Genomic DNA, 7,190 nt, shown 5'->3' with positions numbered 1-7,190 from the left:
GCCATCTCCCCTGCCCCCCCTTTTTTTTTTTTTCTCTCGGTATTTTTTAGGGAAGGGTCTACAGGGTGTTGGTCTCACTACTAGATCAGATTGTAGTGATCCGCCTGTTTACAGCCTCCCAAGAGCTGGGATTACAGGCGCATGCCACCATGCCCAGTCTGAATTGCCAGCTCATCACGCCTGGGGGTAGGGCTGGCATGGCAGGCCCGGGGATTGAACCCCTGGCCCCTGGGTTTGCAGGCACTTTAATCCGCTGAGCTATTTGGCCGGCCCTCTTGTCATTTCTTATACACAGGGACATTTCCTTACAGGCTTGATCTATGTCCAGAAGTGCCTTTTAGTTTCTTGTATCTAATATTCGTGTGTGACTGGCGAAAGGGAAACTCGTTGCCAAACTTCCTCCCACTGGTCAGTTAGGTGCAGGTCCTTCACATGGTGTGCGGAGCCCTGCACTGTCCAGCTCACCCATCTCCTGCATAAACTAGCTCTCTAGTTCCACACTGCAGTCAGTTGAGCTAATTGTGTACCATGCACTGTAGTGCTTAACAGATCAGGTTTTAGAATCTGACCATTTAGTTTGAACCTCTTTTTAGAACATATGATTTTGGACCAGTTTTCACCCTTGCTGTGACTGATTGGTGTGTCCCCCCTCCCATCACAGGTTACTGTCCTGGCCTCCACCTTTGCCGTGCTTGTTCCATCCCCAGACCTCCCTGGGTCCCTGGCTTCTGCCTTCCACCATCTCACCGCCCGAGGTCTTTTCTCTGTATTTGGGTCTCTTTCTAGAGTAATGATCACTCTGAGGGTGCACATCTTCCTCGGCAGACCCCAGGCCCTGTTCATCTTGGAGCTTGAAGATGTGGCCTTGTCCTCCCTGCATTTGGTGGCAGATGATGCTGTCCCTCGCTGGCTGAGTTGCACTGTATTTCCCAGGTTGAACAGAGAGCCGGGGGCTAGGAGTGGCATGGAATCCAGGTACAAGGAGAGACAGCAGGAAAGTTGAACAAAACTTGACAGAAGTGTAAATAAGCAGCGGCTGGGGTATGAGGTAACAATTCTCAGTCTAGCTGAGGGTGCCAGGGACTTAAAGCAAACCAGCTACCACGAACAGCTACTAAATCTTGCAGATTGAAGTGGTTTCTGGCCTTAAGAGTGCACATTCCGCGTTCCAACCTCAGTCTCAGCTTCCTTGAATGCCATAAAGAAGGATCTGACCTAATCGTAGCCCCTGGTGGGCTGTAGGGGTCTGGTATTGAAGATCAAAATGAAGCAAATTGAGGTCTGCTGTTGTCCTGGAAGGCAGCATGGGTGGGATGAGTTGGGTGGGCTGTCGTTCCAGGGAGCAGTACAAGATCCACTCCATCCCGAGCAACCTAGGTTCATTCTGAGTCCCTGCTGATTCCTTGCTTTATAATTCTGTTATTCAGGAATTGCATGTGGTAGCTAGAGTGGAAATAGCAGTGACTCCAACCAGTAGAAGTTAGGGATACGGAAGAGGCTGGGGAGACAGTGCAGAGCTGGTCTCTGCTGGGCCCAGCTCCCACACGGCTTTCCAGGAGAGGCAGGAAGAAGGGAGGAAAGGCACAGTGATCATGTGCTCCCCTTTAAGGGTTTTTCCTGTAGATCCCACCCGACAGTCTCCTTCCCAGCAGCCTCAGTTGCAGGGGAGGCTGAGGAGTCTGTTAGGGGGACCGTTGCTACCTGGCAGAGAGTCAGAGTCTGTCCCTGAGTGGGAGTTTTGGGGTGTTGGGAGCAGTCGACCTTGCTCCTTCAGCGTGAATTCAGCGCCTGCTCTCTGCTGGGTATCAGGTTGAGCGCCTCATGCCAGAGGGAAGCCAGGAATAAAGACTGGAGTGCAGATGGTGGAGAAGAGGGTAAGAGCGGAGAGAGCAGAGCACAGGTCCTCTGTGTACCTACCCCCCCCCCAGGACGTCAGAACAACCCCCGGGTCCCCCAGACTATCCTTTCTGTCTTTTTTCCCTCTGTCGCTCTCTCCCTTGGGTCACCCTGGTCACTGTCATCACGCTTTGTTTTTGCCCCTCCCGTCTGACCTCAGCACTGGCGCCCAGCACCTCAGTGCTTGGTGGCTCAGTGGGAGCTTCTGGGCAGGAGTCGTGAGTTTGAAGAGCCGAGTCCCAGGCCCACAGGCAGCCAGGGGCCAGCAGTGGGACGGCCTCTTCCTGGATGCCGTGGCCTGCGAGGAGAGGCTCCACAGTGGGGTCATCCTCAGGATGCGCCTGCCTGACCCAGCACCTGGCATCATAAAATGAATCCTATGGTGCAGTAAATCCCTCCCCGGACCCCATAAAATGAGTTAAGCGTTTATCTGTACTTCAAGACTGATCGGGACAGTTGGCACGCTGCACTGAAGATCACATGTTTAAAAATACGGGTTCTACTTACTGTAACATTTGTTGAGCATTAAGAATTGAAATTACCTCTTGGACCTCAGAGGGAACTTTAGGCATAATTTGGATGACCCATATTCATGTATTCTCTCCTTTTGCTTTCTTTCCTCTTCCTCCTCTCCCTCACTTTCCTTCTTTCTTTTATAACACTAAAAATTGAGCATGGGGCTTTGTACTGAGCTATAGTCCAGCCCTTTTTAAAAGTTTTATTTTAATTTTTTAAAATCAATTATTTATTTATTTTGTGGAACAAGAGATTGAACTCAGGACCCTGCACTTGCCAGGCAAGCATTTATTCTACTGAGCTATCTCCCCAGCCCCTAAATTTTTTTTTTTTTTTTTTTTTTTTTTTTTTTTTATCTTTTAAAACCAAAGCATTTATTTTGAGTGATTGTTGCAATTCTCAAGATGAACTGGACGCTGCAACTGCTGCTCTCTTGGGTTTAGGTGTCGTTCCTTCGTGGAAGCCATGCCTGAATCTGCGATATACAATTTTTAGGTGCCTCATTCGACCGGTTCCGGTAGTATTTCGCCTTTTAGCCTTTGCACTCCAGTTATACTTTCTTTTGCGCTTGGCGGGATAGCCACATTTGCCACAAGTCGACTTCTGAAGGTGGTAGGCCTTAGAGCCACAGCGGCGGCACAACATGTGCGTCTTATTACGACGCTTTCCAAAGGATGACGTTCCCTTCGTCATCTCGCTTGTGCCGCCGAGACCAAAGAGCCCCCTAAAATTTTTGAGACAGTGTCTCACTAAGTTGCCCAGGTTGGCCTTGAACTTGAGATCTTCCTGCCTCAGCTTCCCAAGTAATTAGGATAACAGGTGCCACGCCTGGTGAATTTGTCTCCCGTTTCAATCCCAGAAACATCTACTGCTGTTCACTTTGGGAGGCCAGGGAGGTCCTGGGAAACCTGTTACACAGGTTCTCAGAAGACTCTAAGGATTTAGGCTCTTGGCTTTGCCCCTTAAGGCTTGAGACTCTGTCAGGGCAGACTGTGGGTTAGAAAGCGGTCACTCTGGGGAGCATGGGCTCTGACTGGGCAAGATGCCCTCTTGTCCTCAGTTTCCTCTGCTGAGGTCTTGGCAATTTCTTGTCACAGTGTTGTCACAGGAGCGAAGCCACATAGGAAGCACTCAGGAAGTGCTGTTGGGACGTAAGGTGGTGGCTGTTCTCATGTGAGAGGCCTGGCTACTTTTCTCTTGTTGCTGGGACAAAATACCTGACAGCTGAAATCAAGGAAGGAAAGGTTTAGTTAGCTCACAGTTTGTGCAGGTTTCCATACTCAGCTGGCTCCAAGGCAGAGTGCACGTGGTAGAGGGCAGCCTTTCATGGCAGCAGAAAACAGCAAAGAACTAGGGGCAGAGCAGTGGCGGCAGCGGCAAAGGCAAAGAGCAAGCCTCTCTCCCTTTCTTATACTGCATCCAGGCTGTCTGCCCCAGGGTGGTGTAGCACTTACACCCATAACCCCAGCATTGGATCTTGGATTAATCAGTCTCTAGAAGTCCACCCCATGACTACATGAGGCTTTAAGGGATCAACTAGGCACAAACCATAACACCTACATTAGGAGTAGGACTTTGTGGGTGGGCTGGGGAGGGTCATTATTGGGCACAGAAGTGTCCCTGGCACACTGGGTCAGCTGGACCAGATGGAGGAGTGCCTGAAGGCAGATCCATGTGACAGGTGAGCAGAGCCATGCCTGGACAGTGACATGGCTGTATGAGTGAGTGCTAAGGGCCCTGATATAAGAGGACCTTGCCTGGGGGAGGGCGGTGGGGATGGCAGGACAAGAACCAGGCGTGTGGTGGTCAGCTGCAGACAGTCTGGCTGTGGCCGCCTGCTGGACACTCTGCTGGCACAGGGCTGCCCGAGGCCTGATGTGAGGGCGTAGAGTGAGTATGGATGCGTGTATTGAGACTGTAGGCAGAGAGAGGCTTGGGACAGGCCGATGGCAGTGGAGGTGTGTCGGCATGCAGGAGGTGGCACCAGGGCTACCGCTGCAGTGAGACAGGCCCAGACAGGCAGCACAGGCCTCTTAGGTCGAAGCAGGAAGGACTGGAGCACGCGCGCGCGCGTGTGTGTGTGTGTGTGTGTGTGTGTGGTGTTCATGTGGCAGAAGTTCCCTGCTGGCTGGCAGTGGGGTGCAGGGTAGGGAGCTATCTGGAGAGAACCCTGATTCCAGGGCCTTGGCCCTCAAGAGGTGGGGTTTGTTGTGATGCTAGCTGGGGCTTCTGAGGGGTTGTCATCAGGAACATAGATACGGTTGGGCTTGTGACTTAGAAAGATCAATGTGGCTGCACCCTGGGGAGGCTTTGGATGCAGGGTCCCTAGGAGACTGACAGTAACTCTGGTGAAAAGTGAGGGGCAGTCGGGGAGTTGCTGAGGGCTTGGAGGGGTGTGCTCGTTCATCGGTCCTTGGATTGTTTGACTCTGTGGGGGTACAGGAGGTCAGGGCCCTGCCAAGTGTCCATCCACACGCAAACCAGGAAGTCTGTGGTGAGTCCACCTCACTCTTGACCTGGCAGCAGGAGCTTTAGGTTGACCCTGAAGGTCATCTCCTCACAGGCAAGTGTGAGGCCTCAAGGGCAAGTGTGATTGGGCTACTCTGCACATGTAAGAGACAAACATGGCTTTGAGAAGGGTTACTGCCATCCTTCTCCCACCTGCTGGGGCTCAGGGGTGCTCCTGTGCTGTCAGCACAGCAAAGGCTAGAGGCCCTCTGCGACCCGAGTCGGCTTCTCCCATCCTTGGGTTGGTGGCATTGTCAGGAGGTGGAGAAGTCAGGCCTCTCCTGGAGGAAGACGGCTTTGGGCAGCACGCAGGGTGACAGCAGTGCACCAGGGCACCCTGGGCCACTTACTGCCCCTGTGACCACCAAGTACAAGTAGAGTTACATCTCTTACTGCTCCTAGGCAGGCTCCCAGGATACCTGGGTGAATGCAGGATTTGCAGGAATACCTGCTTCAGGGCCAGAGCCCAGGTGTCAGCAGGCTGCCTCCAGTTTACCCTTGGGAGGGGCTTGGGCTGCTGCGGAGCACTGGCAGCGGTCCCGCCTCAGACTCACATCAGCTTGTTTTGATGTTAAAATGTTTGTTATAGAGCCATCACACAGTCTGCTCAGGAGGACCTAAAGTCAGGCCCTCCAGCCCCAACCCGGGGTGAAGGCAGAGGTGACTGTGTCCTGTGCACCTGGCAGACACTAACATTTTGTCCTCTTCCTCCTTTCACCCTGTACCCTGTGGCACTGGGGTCTCAAATTGTTTTGACACTGTGGTATTCTCACTGCAGTGCATCTTGGGAATCTCCATGTCAGTACTCACTATGGCTCACTGCCTTTTTTTTTTTTTTTTCTTGCAGCACCAGGAATCAAACTTGGTACCTTGTGCTTGCCAGGCAGGTGCTTATGCCACTGAGCTATCCGGCCCCTGTGTTCTTTTCAAAAAGCCTTTTTTGTTTGTCCATTGAGGTGTATACAGTTAACCAATGATTTTGAAGCCTGTGAGGCAGGAGAATCACCTTGAATTCAAGGCCAGCCTGGGCTGCCTAGTGAGTTCAAGACAGCCTGAACTACACAGTAAGTGATCTAAAAAAAAAACTAGAATAACTTTCAAGCAAATATTTCGATAGCTAGATATTAAAAGGCCTTAGACTGAAGTAGACTGTAGCCTATAGAATGTCTTTACAGGGGCTGGTGAGATGGCTCAGTGGTCTCAAGCACCTACTTAGAACAAGCTTAGTAAAGCACAGGGACCGCGGTTCAATCCCCCAGCACCACATGCCAGCCAGCCCCGCCCCCTGGTGGGCTGAGCTGGCCACACACACACATAATAAATAAATAAATAAATAAATAAATAAATAAATAAAATAAACTCACACACAAAAAAAAAGAATGTCTTTATAGCATTTTTCTGCTGTGAGGAAGATGGATAAGGACACTGTGAGCAGTGAGGATGTGACAGTTTCCTGGAGAGCCCTCCTGTGCGAGAAGCGCACACGGGTGGGGTGGGGAAGAGCAGCCCGAGGGGTAGAACTTGAGCCAGAGCTGTTTTGAAAAAAGAGATGGTAGGAAGGACCAGTTTTTGGCGGAGAGCAGCTCCCACCAGCAGAGGCAGTACTCGACTCTGCATCCCAGCACGTGTGTGGTCCGGCAGCAGACGCTTACTGCGTGCTCTGTGCCCAGCAGTGGGAGCTGGGGACCAGCAGAACCACACAGCACCTGCCCACTGTGACTCTCTCCGACTAGGAGACAGCAGACCCTCAGCAGGCAGAGCCAGCCGATGTGACTGACGTTAGAATGGTTGCCTCTTCCTGGGGGGATGAGGCCCAGGCTCCAGGAACCTGGGTGGTGTGAGCGATAGTCTTGTGGTGGAGATAAATGCCAGGCCTCTTGGGTGTGTTTAGGGGTAAAGCTGCACCTGAGAACTGTGAACATGGTGCACCCCTGTTACAGCCAGCAAACATGGTGCTACTGGTCAGCCTAGGCCTTTTGTTTTGCTGTTTTCTCAACTGAACTAGAAATTGTGAATCAGCAAAGTACATATAGCTCTGCTAGCTGTCTAGATGTCACCGGATGACACCAGGTCATGCTTGGTGCCAACATTTGACATAGGCCGCTGCTGGTCACTGACACTGCTGGCTGTCACTGTCCAACGTGTGCTGGACACCACAGGCCCACTTACCAAGTGCCACTGGCTGCTGGCCTCTGGATGGAGCTCTTTGGTGCTAACAACTCGAGGTGTTTACTGCCCTTTCTTTTGGGACAGGCCCTCAGTCCACATGA

The 7,190-nt window shown here is 51.9% G+C and overlaps 1 protein-coding gene and 1 pseudogene across 4 annotated transcripts in view; one reads left to right on the top strand and one right to left on the bottom strand.

The window, feature by feature from the left end:
* Ppard (peroxisome proliferator activated receptor delta) overlaps window positions 1-7,190 on the top strand; it is an 84,062-nt gene that overhangs the window by 35,517 nt on the left and 41,355 nt on the right. The gene's annotated exons all lie outside the window — the stretch shown is intronic.
* On the bottom strand, window positions 2,767-3,119 carry LOC105742934 (annotated as a pseudogene).

This window comes from Octodon degus, unplaced genomic scaffold (genome assembly GCF_000260255.1).
Source record: "Octodon degus isolate 3935 unplaced genomic scaffold, OctDeg1.0 scaffold00005, whole genome shotgun sequence".
Classification (NCBI taxonomy): Eukaryota; Metazoa; Chordata; class Mammalia; order Rodentia; family Octodontidae; genus Octodon; species Octodon degus.
The sequence above is the reverse complement of the archived record's forward strand: the minus strand, read 5'-3'. Positions and strand labels throughout refer to the sequence as shown.